Below are 17,967 nucleotides of genomic sequence, written 5' to 3'. Positions count from 1 at the left end.
ATCCTGCTCACAGAACAGTTATCAAGCAATGCAAAGGCATGCAACATTAGTGGTTAAACCTTAGGATTCTTAAGGTTTAGAATATTCCCATTCAGAACAAAAGCAAAGCAATATTAAAGAGCCTACTCAAAATGTTAGTTAAACCTTTGGATATTTTAAGTTCTGGATTTAGTTTATTTCTTGTGTGTACATGTAAACACACTTAAGTGGCTAAGTCCTTGGAAGCAGAAACTGCATTTGTCAGCTGCACCTATTTTCACTGTCATGTGGAAGTAAGTTAAACCTTTATAGCTGTATCTCTTTTGTGCTGCACGGAGCAGCCAACTGATTACAGTGAGACTTATCTAATTAAAAGTTACATCTTTAAAATGACTAGTGTCCAGTGACAGACATTCCAAACAAAAGCCAGAAAGTCAAAGTCCATCATTTAGCATAGTTTTTGTTCATCTGTAGATGGATTTCTGGCATTTGTACTTAGACTATTGTCTTTCCACTCATGTCTCTCTCCATTCCTCAGAAATCTTACAAATTTCTGACATGTCATTACACATTTTCCTCTTCCCTTTCCTCAAAAAAAAAAAAAGCACACAATAAAGCCCCAAAACAAACCCACACAACTTCTCCCCACAACCCCCAATAGCTAATGGAAAACAAAGAACAATTAAATATCTATTTTGACAAAAAAGGAGGACACTACCCAATTACCTACAAAAGACTGAGCCCAAATTCACTGCAGGAGATTCAAAGCCTGCAACGGCTAACCTACAAACCTGCAGCTTACAAATGGTCAATGAAATTAATGAAGGGACATATTCTTTATTGGCACAGTTGTAAGTTATGTATTTCATTCTCTTGCTGTCAACAGATAATGTGATCTGCCAGTTGCACCATACTAGGATTTCAAATGCTTTCAAGGACAAAATACTGCTTTAAGCAAATGCACTGAAATGAAATGATGATACTGTACTTCAAGGAATATGAATGTAATTTAAGTGCTCTAGCTAGAAAGAAAGTCTGCTCTTAGAACCAAAAAGGAATCAAAGAGACTTGAAATGACACTACAGCCTCATTTTTCTAACAGGACGCCCAGTTCAGTTCACTACAGATTTGAAAATGCGGCAACACTAAGATTCTTTCTTCCCGGCGTTCTATGCTCCTCAAAACATACATTCTAACATGACTGAAATTGAAAGATATTCCATTTTCTAATGTTAGCTAAGTGAAATTTCAATAAACAATAATTAAAACTCACTTCTGTAGCATGGAAAATATCAATATTGGACCAGAGATGAACAAGTCAGCAGCCCAGAACTTACCTGTGGACATTGAGGTCTCTGATATCTCACAGCCCAGAATCCATGTGGTGATGATGGAGGGATTGAGGTCTCAGGATTACCAGTTTTTAATCCAGTGCTGTAGAAGAAAACTGATCATTATTATTCTGTCTAAAACTCGTGTTTATCCAATAAATAGATCTGCTTTGTGAAGATGCAAAATGACTGGCTCACCTCCTTTCAGACTTTCTAATGCTATAAGAACTGCTGCATTTCACTCAAACAAGTTTTGCTGGTGGAGAGTCAGACACAAGTGTGCTACTGAATGTTAATACAATTTGTGCTATGTGCCTCTAAATGGGAAACTAACAATTGCTGCACTTAATGGATTTTAACTTATTTGTCTTTCCATTAAAATACAGAAAAAGTTCTTCTAAAGGAAATGACCATTTCTAGGTATCATGAGATTTTTGTCACTCGTTTACTCTTTTGCATTCTGGGGTTGAGAATATAACATTGTTTCCTTGTCCTCCCCTATCTGTATCTATCTTCTATTCAGATTCTGAGCTCTTTGGGGCCAAGATTACATTTTTGTTTATATCTGTACAGCACCTAGCACAATGGGGTCTTGATCTGTTACTGGGGCTGCTAAGCACCTCCACAATACAAATAATAAATAGTTATTCCATACAAAACACTGACCACATCATTCCCCTCTTTGGCTGCATCTGGACGAGGAGAAAAAGTGCATTTTTAAACCCATGTTGTAATCCTAGCATTGACAAAGCAGTTATAGTTTTAACCTGTGTTAGCTGGCTGAGAGAAACCCTAATGGGGGAGTTTAGGAGGCTATGTGGCTAGTGGCCAGAGCACTGGACTTGGACTCAAGAGACCTGAGTTCTAGTCCTGGTCCTGGTTTACCAATGTTCTGCTCAGTGACTTTGAACAAGTTACTCCCCAATGCATGTGGCAGTTTCACAATCTGTGAAATGGAGACAATTATACTGAACTCTTTTGTAAAGCACTTTGAGATCTACTGATAAAAAGCACCAGCTATTATTAGTGAAGATGTCTAACTTCCAAGGCCCATTACAACTCTGCCCCCCTACTTATCCACTCTTACCTCCTCACAACCCATACCTTACACTGATGCCAGCCTCAACTGCCACTTGTTCACTCCTCCCACAAATACCTTTTTGCTTTCTTCTATGCTGCCCTTTATGCATGGATCATCATCACTGCTCCGGTTTCTATGCTCTCCAGCTCCAAACCACTACACACAGATACTTGCACTGCACACTCTTCAGGGCAGGGACTGTCTTTTTGTTGCATGTTTGTAAAGTACACTTTCTAAGGACAATGTTAAATATTTGTTCAGTGTGACCCAATGGTTTGTTCTGACCCTGACTGGAGGTCCCAGGTGCTATTCTAACATAATGAGTGCAGCTGAGTAAATTCAACATTTATTGAAATGATTATAAAAAATCCATATATTCCGTTTAAAATGTATATAGGTGATTGTCTCCAACTCCCCTAACCCTTCACAGAATAAACATCTTTTCACATAGACAGGATTGATGGACAATTCTGTATATGTACACAGCCGTGCATCGCTGAGCCCTGATCTAGACCAAAACCCTGAGTGCTAAAGTAATATTATATATTCACTGACTCAAGGATCAAAACTAATGATCTTTGCGTGAACGTGTTTGTTAAAGCAGCAGAGATCTAACACTTCTCTCCACGCAAAAACATCTTATTTATTTCATAGCCATAATTTCAATCGAAATAAAACTTAATATAGTACCACCCCAGAGAACTGATACTTCCCTCTTTATCGCAGAAAACATTATACTTAATTCATTTTATTTGTTTGTATTGTTTTTCCTATTTCCAAAGCATTTTGGTGCATTTTTAGATTCACATATTATAAGGCCAGAAGGGACTGTTGTAATTCACTGATCCTCTCATGGACCACTAACTGTTTAAAAGATAGGAAACAAAGGGTAGGAATAAATGATCAATTTCCACAAGGGAGAAAAGTAAATAGCAGGGTCTTCCAAGGATCTGTACTGGGACTTATGCTGTTCAACATGTCCACAAATGATATAGAAAAGGGATAAACAGTGAGATGGCAAAATTTTCAGACAATACAAAATTAGAAAAAAAAATAGTTAAATCCAAAGCTGATTGCAAAGAGATACAAAAGGATCTCTCAAAACTTGGTGACTGGGCAACAAAATGGCAGATGAAATTCAAATGTTGATCAATGCAAAGTAATGCATATTGGAAAACATAATCCCAACTATACAAAATGATGGGGTCTAAACGAGCTGTTACCACTCAAGAAAGATCTTGAAGTCATTGTGGATAGTTCTCTGAAAACATCCACTCAATGTGCAGCAGCAGTTAAAAAGGCTAATAGGACGTTAGGAATCATTGGGCAAGGGATAGATAATAAAACTGAAAATATCATAATGCTGCTATATAAATCCATGGTACGTCTCCACCTTGAATACTGTGTGCAGTTCTGGTCATCCCATTTCAAAAAAGATACATTAGAACTGGAAAAGGTGGAAAGAAGGGCAACACAAAATTAAGATATGGAACAGCTTCCATACAAGGAAAGATTTAAAAAAAAGACAGACTGTCCATCTTAGAAAAGAGACAACTAAGAGGGGAGATATGATAGAGGTCTGTAAAATCATGACTGGTATGGAGAAAGTGACTATTTACCTCTTCATATAACACAAGAACTAGGAGTTAACCAATTAAATTAATAGCCAGCAGGTTTAAAAACAAACAATAGGAAGTACTTCTTTACAAAATGCACAGTCTACCTGTGGAACTTGTTGCCATAGGATGTTGTGCATACCAAAAGCATAACTGGCTTCAAAAGAGAATTACCTAAGTTCATGGAGGAGGAGTCCACCAATGGCTATTAGTCAAGATGGTCAGTGATGCAATCCCATGTCCCTAAATTTCCAACTCCAGAAGCTGGGACTGGGTGACAGGGGATGAATCACTCAAAATTGCCCTGTTCTGTTCATTCCCTCTGAAGCATCTGGCACTGGTCACTGTCAGAGCCATGATACTGGCTAGATGGACCATTGTTCTGACCCAACACTGCCATTCTTATGTTTTTAATTATTTAGTCTGAAAAAAAACTTGCTTGCTTCAAAAATGTTACTGTTTTAGTTGGTTAACAAACTAAGCATTTGCAATTTGAACAGTTATTTGCTAAAGTATCTTTTATAAATAAAACTGATACATCACAAATTATGAGTGTTCTTTGACAGAGAAAATGATAGCAGAATTCTCATTACACAGGAATAAAAGTCACGGGAAGGTTTAAAACCTTTGAAAACTATTCAGGCACTAAAAATAAAATTAAGGCCCATTTTCTCTTCTTGATGTTCATCCCTGAATTACACAAAGGATGGGATACAAAGGAGTCAGGCACCCAAATCCCCCCAACTGCTTTGAAAACACCAGCTGCAAAGAATAAGGAAATATGCCACAGAAGTCTCACTTGGAGATGACCTCCTTCTTAAACTGTCTGCTGCAATAAGCATGTTCCACTATGCTGAAAACCCAACCTGTGTAGAAAGGTAATCAAATATGCTACTAGACACTTAAAAGCCACTCATTTTATATGATCTTAATGCAACTCATGAATTTTAAAAAACAGCTGCACAAATCCTTTAATTATATCCCCACTTCTGCTTCTCTTTAGATTCTGATCTTTGAAAAAGGAAAATATAAATTATTTTAACACAGAAAATTAACTGATTCTCTCAGTTAACTTGCCTATCCCCTTTCATATTTTAATGGCAAGAAGATTAGCAAAGCACAGTCACAGCGATCTGAACACGCTACATACCATTTATCCATCATTACACTGAGGGACCAAAGCAAAGATGAATGCAAAACATATGAAGATATACATCCAGTCTACCAATCAAAAAGGAAGTGAAAAACCTGAAGACATCCTTCCAGCAAATGTCAAATCTCTGTCACTCTCCTCCATCTCTGAAGGAGACATGCAGAAAATTGGGTTGTACTTTAAAATAAAGATATTGTACCTAATATCTGGACATTAAAACAATTATGCAGAAGAGAAATTCAGACACTTAGGGTAATTTATCTCTCAAAGATGGGAATGAGGGAGAAAAAATTTGTAAAAACATCTAACATTTAGAACTAGATATTATTTAATATACAGTTAAATGTCTCTGACTTAAACGTAGGTGAGTATGTGTCAAGTTTATGCACATCACAAAATGCCCTACATTTTTTAAGATACTGCAGGTTTTGAATGCTGAATTAAAAGACACTTTTTATTTGAATGATCACCAGAAACACACACCACAAAAATAAGTGGGTCAGTCAATATATCTGACAGTTATTAAAAACCTGCTACATGTTACAAAATGTAACAAAAGAGCCTCTGCCTTAAAACAATAGACTACATTGTTAACTGGTGTGTGACCAACAAAGGCGATATAAATTTGCCCCCAAAATAGGAGAGAAAGGAGAACAGTTAAAATCCACCATTAGAATACTGGGGCATCTGTAAATATTGCCTTTATTTCCAATTGGAAGTTGTGCTACATATTGAACCCATTCATATTTAAATGTGCTTTGTGTGTATCAGAAAACCATGGGGGCGGGGAAGAGAATGCTGTAGGCAGAGGGGGTGGTTATGAATTGGCTTTGTGAGCAGATCCTCTTTAAATCGCCCCTGCCCTCAAATTCATGTAAATGAGCTGAGTGGAACTGGGGCAATTCTTTTTCACCCCTTCCCACAACACATCTGACAATGGGCTTTGTCCGTGGTTATGTGCCTATTTGGTGCAGTTGCTGCTGCTAACAGTGCACCTTTCAACCTTCTACCCCAACACATGAGAGCAAGGGTGTCTCTCCAGGAAGTGGGAGCATGGGCAATGGGATACAGCTAGGGGAGAGGATTTCTAGCCCTTCTTGCAGCACAAGTGACTGGACTTGATTCTGTGGATCTGTCCCAGGCAGGTGGCAAATCTGAACCCTCCCCACAATATATACTTGAATGGAAAGCATGCACATGTGTAGGAGGTCCAGCCTGGATGATCTAAGGCCAAGCCCCTCCCACCACATGAAGGAGAAGGGGGGGGCATAGCTCTGGAGGGCAGAACAGCAAGCTGGAGGGCCAGAGGGGAGAGATGGGGAAAAGCAGTTCCTTGGGGCAGGGCAGGTGATGGTAGTGAGGACGGGATCCCTAGAATGAGGTGAGGAAACAATTAATGGAAGCATGTCCCCTGGCAGGACGAAGGATACTAAAATAGAGGCAGTACCCCAAGGGGAGGGGGAGATGCTGATGGGAGAAACTGGTTCACACAGGGTAGGAGATACTTATGGGGGACAGTAACCTTGGGGTAGAGTGGATGGGATAACAGATACTGATGGTGGGGAAGCACCCCAGCCTAAAAATACTGAGGAGCATGGAAAGGACAGTATTCCTGGGTGGAGGGGGATGCTAATGAGGTGGAGGCACAGTATCACTAGGAGAAAGGATACAAGAAAGAGGCTGACTGAAGGAGGGGACACAGCCCCTGGGTGGGGCAGTATTGGGGGGAGGATGGAGAGGGTTGTTAATGAATAGGGGTGGCAGGAGGGGTTGATGCTAATGGACAGTATGCTTGAGGAGAGGCCAATGCTGATGGAGGGGCAGAACCCCAGAATGAATGGAAATGCTAATGGAGGCAGTGCCCCAGAGATGGGGGGGCTGATAGGGAGAGAAGAGATGCGAGCAGGGTGCAGTGCACTAAGGATGAGGGTGCTAATGGGGGAGAAATGATAACGAGGGGGAGTGTACCAGGTATGCTGGTGTTAATGGGGGCAGTGCCCTGGGGATGGTGGTGCTCACGGGGGGAGGGACAATATTAGTGGGGGGCAGTGCCCCGGGGTGGGGATGCTGATGGGGGAAGAAAGGATGATAAGGGGGGGGAAGAGGGAAGTGTACCGGATATGGGGTATCAATGGGGTGAGGGACAATGGATGGGGGAAGAGAGGATGCTAATGGAGGGCAGTGCCTCATGGATGAGAGATGCTGACGAGGGGAATGTAGCAAGGAATGGCGGGGTTAATGCGGGCAGTGCCCCAGTGATGGGGGAAGGGAGGATACTAGCTGGGGGCAGGGCCCCAGGAATGGGAGTACCGGTAAGGGTGGGGGAGTAATAGGGATGTGGGTGCAGGAGTTAAAGGGGGCAGTGCCCCTGTGATGGGGGAAGGGAGGATACTAGCTGGGGGTGGGGCCCCAGGAATGGGAGTGCCGGTAAGGGGGGGGGGGAGTAATAGGGATGTGGGTGCGGGAGTTAAAGGGGGCAGGGCCCCTGTGATGGGGGAAAGGAGGATGCTAGTGGGGGGCAGGGCCCCAGGAATGGGAGTGCCGGTAATGGGGGGGCGGGGGGGGAGTAATAGGGATGTGGGTGCGGGAGTTAAAGGGGGCAGGGCCCCAGTGATGGGGGAAGGGAGGATGCTAGCTGGGGGCGGGGCCCCAGGAATAGGAGTGCCGGTAAGCGGGGGGGGGGGGAGTAATAGGGATGTGGGTGCGGGAGTTAAAGGGGGCAGGGCCCCAGTGATGGGGGAAGGGAGGATGCTAGCTGGGAGCAGGGCCCCAGGAATGGGAGTGCCGGTAAGGGGGGGGGGAGGAGTAATAGGGATGTGGGTGCGGGAGTTAAAGGGGGCAGGGCCCCAGTGATGGGGGAAGGGAGGATGCTAGTGGGGGGGCGGGGCCCCAGGAATGGGAGTGCCGGTAAGGGGGGGGGAGTAATAGGGATGTGGGTGCGGGAGTTAAAGGGGGCAGTGCCCCTGTGATGGGGGAAGGGAGGATGCTAGCTGGGGACAGGGCCCCAGGAATGGGAGTGCCGGTAAGGGGGGGGGGGAGTAATAGGGATGTGGGTGCGGGAGTTAAAGGGGGCAGGGCCCCAGTGATGGGGGAAGGGAGGATGCTAGTGGGGGGCAGGGCCCCAGGAATGGGAGTGCCGGTAAGGGGGGGGGGGAGTAATAGGGATGTGGGTGCGGGAGTTAAAGGGGGCAGGGCCCCAGTGATGAGGGAAGGGAGGATGCTAGCTGGGGGCAGGGCCCCAGGAATGGGAGTGCCGGTAATGGGGGGGCGGGGGGGAGTAATAGGGATGTGGGTGCGGGAGTTAAAGGGGGCAGGGCCCCAGTGATGGGGGAAGGGAGGATGCTAGCTGGGGGCAGGGCCCCAGGAATGGGAGTGCCGGTAATGGGGGGGCGGGGGGAGTAATAGGGATGTGGGTGCGGGAGTTAAAGGGGGCAGGGCCCCAGTGATGGGGGAAGGGAGGATGCTAGTGGGGGGCAGGGCCCCAGGAATGGGAGTGCCGGTAAGGGGGGGGGGGAGGAGTAATAGGGATGTGGGTGCGGGAGTTAAAGGGGGCAGGGCCCCTGTGATGGGGGAAGGGAGGATGCTAGCTGGGGGCAGGGCCCCAGGAATGGGAGTGCCGGTAATGGGGGGGCGGGGGGGAGTAATAGGGATGTGGGTGCGGGAGTTAAAGGGGGCAGGGCCCCTGTGATGGGGGAAAGGAGGATGCTAGTGGGGGGCAGGGCCCCAGGAATGGGAGTGCCGGTAATGGGGGGGCGGGGGGGGAGTAATAGGGATGTGGGTGCGGGAGTTAAAGGGGGCAGGGCCCCAGTGATGGGGGAAGGGAGGATGCTAGCGGGGGCAGGGCCCCAGGAATGGGAGTGCCGGTAATGGGGGGGCGGGGGGAGTAATAGGGATGTGGGTGCGGGAGTTAAAGGGGGCAGGGCCCCAGTGATGGGGGAAGGGAGGATGCTAGTGGGGGGCAGGGCCCCAGGAATGGGAGTGCCGGTAAGGGGGGGGGGAGGAGTAATAGGGATGTGGGTGCGGGAGTTAAAGGGGGCAGGGCCCCTGTGATGGGGGAAGGGAGGATGCTAGTGGGGGGCAGGGCCCAGGAATGGGAGTGCCGGTAATGGGGGGGCGGGGGGGAGTAATAGGGATGTGGGTGCGGGAGTTAAAGGGGGCAGGGCCCCTGTGATGGGGGAAGGGAGGATGCTAGTGGGGGGCAGGGCCCCAGGAATGGGAGTGCCGGTAAGGGGGGGGGGGGAGTAATAGGGATGTGGGTGCGGGAGTTAAAGGGGGCAGGGCCCCAGTGATGGGGGAAGGGAGGATGCTAGTGGGGGGCAGGGCCCCAGGAATGGGAGTGCCGGTAATGGGGGGGCGGGGGGGAGTAATAGGGATGTGGGTGCGGGAGTTAAAGGGGGCAGGGCCCCAGTGATGGGGGAAGGGAGGATGCTAGTGGGGGGCAGGGCCCCAGGAATGGGAGTGCCGGTAAGGGTGGGGGAGTAATAGGGATGTGGGTGCAGGAGTTAAAGGGGGCAGTGCCCCTGTGATGGGGGAAGGGAGGATGCTAGCTGGGGGCAGGGCCCCAGGAATGGGAGTGCTGGTAATGGGGGGGGCGGGGGGGAGTAATAGGGATGTGGGTGCGGGAGTTAAAGGGGGCAGTGCCCCTGTGATGAGGGAAGGGAGGATGCTAGTGGGGGGCGGGGCCCCAGGAATGGGAGTGCCGGTAAGGGGGGGGGGGAGGAGTAATAGGGATGTGGGTGCGGGAGTTAAAGGGGGCAGGGCCCCAGTGATGGGGGAAGGGAGGATGCTAGCTGGGGGCAGGGCCCCAGGAATGGGAGTGCCGGTAATGGGGGGGGGGGGGGAGTAATAGGGATGTGGGTGCGGGAGTTAAAGGGGGCAGGGCCCCAGTGATGGGGGAAGGGAGGATACTAGCTGGGGGCAGGGCCCCAGGAATGGGAGTGCCGGTAAGGGGGGGGGAGTAATAGGGATGTGGGTGCGGGAGTTAAAGGGGGCAGGGCCCCAGTGATGGGGGAAGGGAGGATGCTAGCTGGGGGCAGGGCCCCAGGAATGGGAGTGCCGGTAATGGGGGGGCGGGGGGGGGAGTAATAGGGATGTGGGTGCGGGAGTTAAAGGGGGCAGGGCCCCTGTGATGGGGGAAGGGAGGATACTAGCTGGGGGCAGGGCCCCAGGAATGGGAGTGCCGGTAAGGGGGGGGGAGTAATAGGGATGTGGGTGCGGGAGTTAAAGGGGGCAGGGCCCCAGTGATGGGGGAAGGGAGGATGCTAGCTGGGGGCAGGGCCCCAGGAATGGGAGTGCCGGTAATGGGGGGGCGGGGGGGAGTAATAGGGATGTGGGTGCGGGAGTTAAAGGGGGCAGGGCCCCTGTGATGGGGGAAGGGAGGATGCTAGCTGGGGGCGGGGCCCCAGGAATGGGAGTGCCGGTAAAGGGGGGGGGGGGAGTAATAGGGATGTGGGTGCGGGAGTTAAAGGGGGCAGTGCCCAGTGATGGGGGAAGGGAGGATGCTAGTGGGGGGCAGGGCCCAGGGATGGGGGTGTCAATGGGGGTTAATGGGGACAGCGCCCCGGGGACGGGAAGATGCTGATGGGGGGAGGGGCGAGAGTACGGGGGGGGTATTAATTGCTCCCCTACCCCCCCCATAGGCGGGCCGATCTCTCGCAAAGGGAATCACGGAGGCCTCTTGACCCGCCCGGGCCGCCGTAGCCCCCTCAGCACCTCGCTCCTCCCCGCCACTTCATTCAATGGGGGCGCCGGCCGCCCCCCCACGCGGCGTGTCAGGCCGCCCGGACTTACCGTGCCCGTCCCTGGAGGAGCCGCTCGCGGGCTCCATCCCCGCCGGGGAGCGGGCGGGCGGGCAGCCCGGGGTCTCCTTCTGGGGGACAAAGGAACCGCCGATGCCGCCGCTGTGTGTGAGGGAGACGCTCGAGCGCCCCCTTGCGCGCGCCCCCGCGATCCGACTCCGCCGCGCGCGCTTCGCAGCAGCCTTGGTCAGTGGCAGGGACGTAGCGGGGCTCGCGCTCCACCGACCCACCCCTCCCCCACCGGCGCGTGCGTGTCTGAGTTGCACAGCCAATCGGAGCAACGAGGGTGGTTCGCGCTCCTCCCCTCCGTCAGCCAGGGAGGGTGGAGCCCCAAGCGCCCTCATCCAATGGGAAGAAACCTGACGCCTGCCTCGGCCAACGAGTTGAGACGGTCACTATGGAACCGCGCCCACTCCTTTAGGCGCGGCAACCAATGGTATCGCAGGGCTCTCCCTTCCCCCCCTCCTCGCAGCCTCAGGGTTTGCGCTCTCAGCCAATGGGAGCTAAGGAAAGGGACTCGCGCTAACGCCTTCCAGCCAGCCTCAGCCAATGAGGTAGGAGAGGGGAGCATTCGAGCGGCTGTGGGCGGGGTCAAAGGGGACAAGCGGTGCTCGCTCTCCTAGCTGGCGCGCGCTGGCGGCGCGAGCGGCCTCCCCCTCCCCCCGGTTGGGAGCCGCCGCCGCGGGCACGCATGCGCAGTGCCAGCGCCACTGCGGCGAAGGGGAGGGGGTTGGTGGGGCTGAGGGGAATGGGGGCCTCAGGAGGGGGGCGGGGACGGAGGAGAATAGGCTGATGGGGGAGGGGAAGGAGGCTAGGGGACTGAGGGGGCAGGGAGGTGAATGGGGGGCTGATGCGGTGGGGGCTCAGGAGGGGAGGGGGCTGAGGAGTAGAAGAGGGGGCTGATGGGGCAGGGAGGGGAGTGAGGAAGGGGCTGAGGGGAGGGGGCTCGGGAGGGGGCTGAGGAGTAGAAGGGGGGGCTGATGGGGCAGGGAGGGGAGTGAGGAAGGGGCTGAGGGGAGGGGGCTCGGGAGGGGGCTGAGGAGTAGAAGAGGGGCTGATGGGGCAGGGAGGGGAGCGAGGAAGAGGAAGGGATGAAGGGAAGGGAGGGGGGATGAGAGGAGGGGAATGGGGGGCTGATGGGAGGGGGCTGAGGAGTAGAAGAGGGGGCTGATGGGGCAGGGAGGGGAGTGAGGAAGAGGAAGGGAGGGGGGAGGGAGCTGAGTAGAAGAGGGGGCTGATGGGGCAGGGAGGGGAGCGAGGAAGAGGAAGGGATGAAGGGAAGGGAGGGGGGATGAGAGGAGGGGAATGGGGGGCTGAGGGGAGGGGGCTGAGGAGTAGAAGAGGGGGCTGATGAGGCAGGGAGGGGAGCGAGGAAGGGAGGGGGGATGAGGGGAGGGAGCTGAGTAGAAGAGGGGGCTGATGGGGCAGGGAGGGGAGCGAGGAAGGGGCTGAGGGGAGGGGGCTCAGGAGGGGAATGGGGGGCTGAGGGGAGGGGGCTGAGTAGAAGGGGGGCTGATGGGGCAGGGAGGGGAGCGAGGAAGAGGAAGGGAGGGGGGATGAGGGGAGGGAGCTGAGTAGAAGAGGGGGCTGATGGGGCAGGGAGGGGAGCGAGCAAGGGGCTGAGGGGAGGGGGCTCAGGAGGGGAAGGGCCTGAGTGAGGGAAGAGAATGGGGTACAGATGGTGAGGGGAAGCTGATGAGGGAATTGGGGCTAAGGAATGATGGAAGAAGGCAGGGAGGAGAGTGGGCGGATGAGGAGGAGTGCCTAGGGGAGGGAAGGATGGGCTGAGTGGTGATGGGAGGGGGGCAAAGTGAGGAGGGGGATGATGAAAGAGGCAGGAATAGGGAGACAGGAGCTGGTGGTTCTCCTGGGGTCTCTCTCACAGCCTGGGAGTGAAAGGGATTGTTTTCTAGGTGCAAACAAACCATCTTGTTCAGTCGGGGTTAGTGGTGTTGATGGAAGGCGCCTGAGGGGACAATAGCTAGTAGGAATGGGATGAATGAGATGAGAACTTTAGGGTAAAACTCATGGAGAGTTCCCTGGGAATGAAATGTGTTGGACTGTGGAATGATTCCTTGAGGAACTGTGGAAGCCCTATTGCTTGGGACTGGCCAAACCTTTGAAAAGAGACCTTTAAGGAGAACTTTTGCATAAGAATGTAAATGTGGCCATACTGGATCAGATCAATGATCCATCTAATCCAGTATCCTGTCTTCGAACTGTGGCCAGTACCAGATGCTTCAGAGGGAAAGAACAGAACAGGACAATTACCAAGTGAAATTATTAGTAGAACAGATGGACAAGATAATCTAACCGATCTTTGCCAGCACTAATATCTGGGATTCTCTTGATCTGTCCCATTCTTTTTCAGCATGAAAGAGGCCACAGTGTGAGCCTCCTCTGATGAAATTCCATTTCTGGTCACCTGCTTATGCATTGTTATTTGCACCATCTAGTGAGAAAGGCCATCTCAGTCAGCACACTAGGTAAAGTGACAGACAAAAACGGCCTAAATAATCCTTTGGCCTTCTGCAAACCCTCTCTTCCAAGGCTCTCAAAGCACTTTATAAACATACATGAAGCATCCCCACATTTCCAACTACATCTGGGGGCAAATGTAGCTCCTGTTTAGCAGCATGGAAAATGTCACATAATAGTTTAGGGCAGGACATAAGGAGCCCTATATGCAGTTGAAACAGCAGGGGAATTTAGGTTAGCATCATGGGCCAGAACACCTGAAAATGACCAGTGTTTAGTGGCTAGCTTCTACATTTTATGATTCATCTAAACCTTAATGGGCAGCAACACGGCGCCCGTTAAGGGGCATTGATTTAGAGGAGAAAGCACTCTACTGAATCATTCATCCAACTACTGCCCCTGCCTGACACCGCTCCTGTGTGAGAACTGATAGGGTCAGAGGAAATAGTGTACCTCCAAACGTGTTATCTTAGATAGGTGATGTCAACAAGTTTCAGAGTGGAAACATGATGTGATCAATGGAGTAAGTTGCCTAAGGTATGCACACACTACTGAGTATTTCTTTCATGGCCAGCAAAGACTACCACGTTTTGGACCCCACCCAAAATGGAGACAATTTGCCTCTCCCACAAAATCTAGGCCCTAATTCTCTGTTACAGTTAACAGGTGGTGTCAGAGAGATAGTTATGAACCCTGTTTCTTTGCCCAGCCCCAAGGGGCTATTGTAATCTGCACTAGCTGGCATCTGGAAGCTGAGCAGGGTGAAGAATTCGCCCCCTCAGCTAAATTTTATGCTCTTCTGGAGGCAAAAAATCACGTCAGGATATTTGGTAGGATGGATTTTCCCAGTCTCCATTTTCTCCTATCTCTTGCCTTCTAGATTTTTAAAAAATGAGTGCCCAGGCACATGGATTCCTTGCCCAGATTAGGAATCTGTATTCCACACACAAAAACTGCTAGATCTTTCCATGGCAAAAGCTTTCAGAATGTAATCTGGTTGTGGGAGACATGGACATTTGAGAATGATGATTGTTTATGTAGCACTGTCCAGTGTATGCAGAATTGTTAATATATGTACAGTACAGTGCACTGGAAGTTAGGGAAGTGGGCCGCAGTGGAGTCCAACAAAGGCTGCTGGGCTCCTAAATCCTTCAAGGGTGGAGGCACAGGTGTTGGCAGTCCTGGAGGATGGGAAACGGATGCTGGGGTGGAAAGAAAGGGAGTTCCCCTTCCAACCATATGATGGTTGGGAATGGAGTGGAAGTGGGGGCTTATGGGTTGGTGGAGAAGACTTTGTGGCTGCTGGGGGGCTTTGCTACAGCTCGTGGTCAAGGGCTAGCCAGTGACCTTGTCAGATATGGCCCTCGGAATGGAAGGAGCACAAGCAACTTTTCTTACCACTGCCATGTCTCTCCTGTGTCTAGAGAAGCATGATGGGAAAGGGAAGCATAAAGAGAGACCAGGACTGATATGAACAGGCCTGTGTGTGTCCTGGGCAGGGAATGATATGAACAGGAAGAAGAGAGAGAGACAATGAGAGATGGTGGGGAGGGGGGGAACAGCTTAGAGGAGAAAACAGCAGAAACATGATGAGTGTGTTTCATTCGGGAAGGGGATATTTGCATCTGGACATCTCTCCCAACCGCTGCTGCTTCTGCGTATTTCCTCTCTCTCTCCACCTCTTCCTCTTTCTGCTGAAACAACTGAAGTATGGGCACCTGTGAGACTTTTAGCTCCCTCTCTTATGTTAGGCCTCTTCATTCTGGCATGTAGAAACTTACCTAAAATGGTCAAGATAAGCTTAGATTTATAACGTGGCTGAAATGAACACATACAGTAGTGTAATTTCAGTCAAAAAAATCAGCGTTTCTTAAGGAAGCATTTTTCCCAATCCCTGCTGGAGCATGGATGCTAGATTTGTCTCTCCACTTTCAGAAGTTTCCAGCCTCTGCTGCTCTGAGTACAATGCAAAGGGCAGAGTTACAAAAGGGGCCATTTTATTGGCAGTCCTGGGTTGTGTACTGCCTGCCTTCTATCCCAGAGATGGCTGCCTTTCAGTGGTGGGTGAAGGGACACTCTATTGAGTTTGGAATGCAGGCTGGAATCGTGAATGATGGGTGCTATAAACTAAAGAAAGCATCTATAAATAGGAGCACACACTATTTATTCTGTACCAGCTAGTTTAAAAGTTGTCTGCCTCACAGCCCAGTTTGATAGATGTGTATAACTTGATTATTCCATCTAGCATGAGTGTTCCATCTTAAGAGATTGCACCGGTACAGGCTTTTCCTCCTCAAGTTCATTCCTTGAGAAGCATTTATATTATTAAGCTTCAATTAACATGCACATTATTAATTGAGCTTTACAGCAGTACATGCTCAGAATGCCATATCGCTTTCCCCCAAAAAAAAACATTTAATTTTCACTGCAGCAAAGGAGCCCATTGATTCTGCTGTCACATCAGAAGATTGTTTTCTTTTGTTATTTTACAAAAGTACTTTAGTCCTTGTTCCAGGTAAAAGCAAGAGAAAAATCTGTAAATCCTACTCTTATTAAACGAGTCTAAATCAAGGAGAGCTGCTGACTCTGATGGGAAGATTTGCATTTTCTTGCCTGGTAGTTGCTGGTGCCAGACAGATGCTGTTGGTCCAAAATTCCTGAGCAAGTCAGCCCGACATGCTTATTGCGTATTGATTTTTTGCCTCCTCTGTCTTTTCACGACCACTGTGTAGTTTGAATGCTAATACTGTCGATTACCCTAGTCTTTAGCAGAAGTAACAGCAAAACAGAGCATTAATACATAAGCCCTTATGTGCTGCTTTACAGCTACAAAACACTTGACAGATGTGTAAACTGAGTCAGTAATTTGCCCAAAGCCAAACAGCTAGTTGGCGGCAGAGCTGACACTAGAACCCAGGAGTTCTAAGTCTCAGGGTTCGTCTGCAGTGTAATCCCAGGTGTGATTGCAGCATGGCTAGACATACCTTCCTCTTAGCTACAGCTAAAAATGACGGTAAACATAGTGGCATAACTTAGCAATGTGAGTGTATGCTCAGGGTCCCAGCTGCGCTTGTCTTGCTCTGAGCCCCCTGTTGCCCTATCTATCTACATTGCTGTTTTTAGACATCTAGTGCAGATAATTAGTGTGGGTATGTCTACCCATGCAGCAATCACATCTCAGCTTGCAATGTAGACATACCTTCACTGATCTGCTCCCTTCTCTTACACTTTCCATTGGTAGGAATAAATGAAGGAGGGGGGATGATGCGAATGGGCATTTATGGTTTCCTGAAAGATATTCACGGGTGAAATTGGGTTTGATTTTTCTGGGCTGTAGCTGGCAGAAATTCTTCTTTTGTTGTATAATTCAAAACTTCTTTTCTCTATTCCAATTACAGCAAAGCTCACACAACCAGGAAATAAGAATGAAGGTTACGCTTGTAAGAGATGAGAGTGTATTCTGGAAAGCTGTGACTCAGAGAAGTACTTAGGGTTCATGGTAGATAGTGATGCCAATTGAACCTGAGCTGCCCATGTGAGGCTGTAGCTAAGAGGGAGGTTATGATCCTTGGATATATGAGCAGGGGAATGTAAAGTAGGAGTAGAGAGGTGGTACTACCTCTGTATGTGACATCAGTCAGACCATTATTCGAATATTATGTCCAGTGCTGGGGTCCACACTTTCAAAGGGATATTGAAAAATTGGAAAGAGTTCAGAAAAGAGACACATGAATGATTTATGTACTGGAAAACATGCTTTCTAGTGAGAGACTATGGAAGCTCACCCTGATTTATTCAAGAGAAGGTTAAGAGGTGACTTGAGCACAGTCTACAAATGTCTACGTGAGGAAAAGATTTTTGATAGATGGCTCTTTATCAGAAAAAGTCATGAGATCCAATGGTTGGAACCTGAGAGTAGGCATATTCAGACTAGAAATAAGGTGCAAATTTTTAACAATGAAGGTAAATAATCATTGGAACAAAATTAGAAGTTAGGCACTATATATATATATATATTTTTAAACAGTGATTTACCACTGGAACAAACTTCCAAGGCACATGGTGGATTCTCTATCCCTTGATGTCTTAAAATCAAGACTGCATGCCTTTCTGGAAGATATACTTTTGCCAAATGTAAATTACACTTTAATCAAAGACAAGATACTGGGCTCAGTATGGAGATAACTGGGTGAAAGTTAACAGTCAGTGAGATGAGACTGGATGATCTAATAGGCCCCTGTGGCCTTAAACTCTATGACTAAATCAAGACTGGATGTTTTTCTAAAAGATTTAACCTATCTCACCAATAAGCTATAGACTTGATACAGAAATAGGTGCAGTTCCTTGGCCTGTGTTAGGAGAATCAGACTAGAAGATCAAAATGGAACTGTCTAGCCTTAAGAATCTATGAACTCAGTGGGGCTCTACGTGGGCATAATGACTAGCAGGATCGGGGACTATTTTAAGTGCTTAAATTTTGGGGTGCCCCACTTGAGTGCAGGCCTAACTTTTAAAGGTGTTGTGCACCCAG

At 49.2% G+C, this 17,967-nt stretch overlaps 1 protein-coding gene across 12 annotated transcripts in view; it reads right to left on the bottom strand.

Moving 5' to 3' along the window:
- The window catches only part of SMARCA4 (SWI/SNF related, matrix associated, actin dependent regulator of chromatin, subfamily a, member 4), a 92,564-nt gene that overhangs the window by 50,042 nt on the left and 24,555 nt on the right, over positions 1–17,967 (bottom strand). For 9 of the 12 annotated variants that reach the window (XM_050925496.1, XM_050925503.1, XM_050925500.1 and 6 more), the window contains exons 1-2: positions 10,951–11,050; positions 1,317–1,413 (exon numbers count right to left, since the gene is read on the bottom strand). The gene's annotated coding sequence lies outside the window, so the exon portion shown is untranslated. Of the gene's footprint in view, positions 1–1,316; positions 1,414–10,950; positions 11,051–17,967 lie in introns of those variants that run through there. The other 3 variants (XM_050925499.1, XM_050925497.1, XM_050925498.1) reach the window with 1 other exon arrangement.

The sequence above is a fragment of the Gopherus flavomarginatus genome, chromosome 16 (genome assembly GCF_025201925.1).
Source record: "Gopherus flavomarginatus isolate rGopFla2 chromosome 16, rGopFla2.mat.asm, whole genome shotgun sequence".
Lineage (NCBI taxonomy): Eukaryota > Metazoa > Chordata > Testudines > Testudinidae > Gopherus > Gopherus flavomarginatus.
This window is presented reverse-complemented; position numbering and strand designations above follow the sequence as displayed.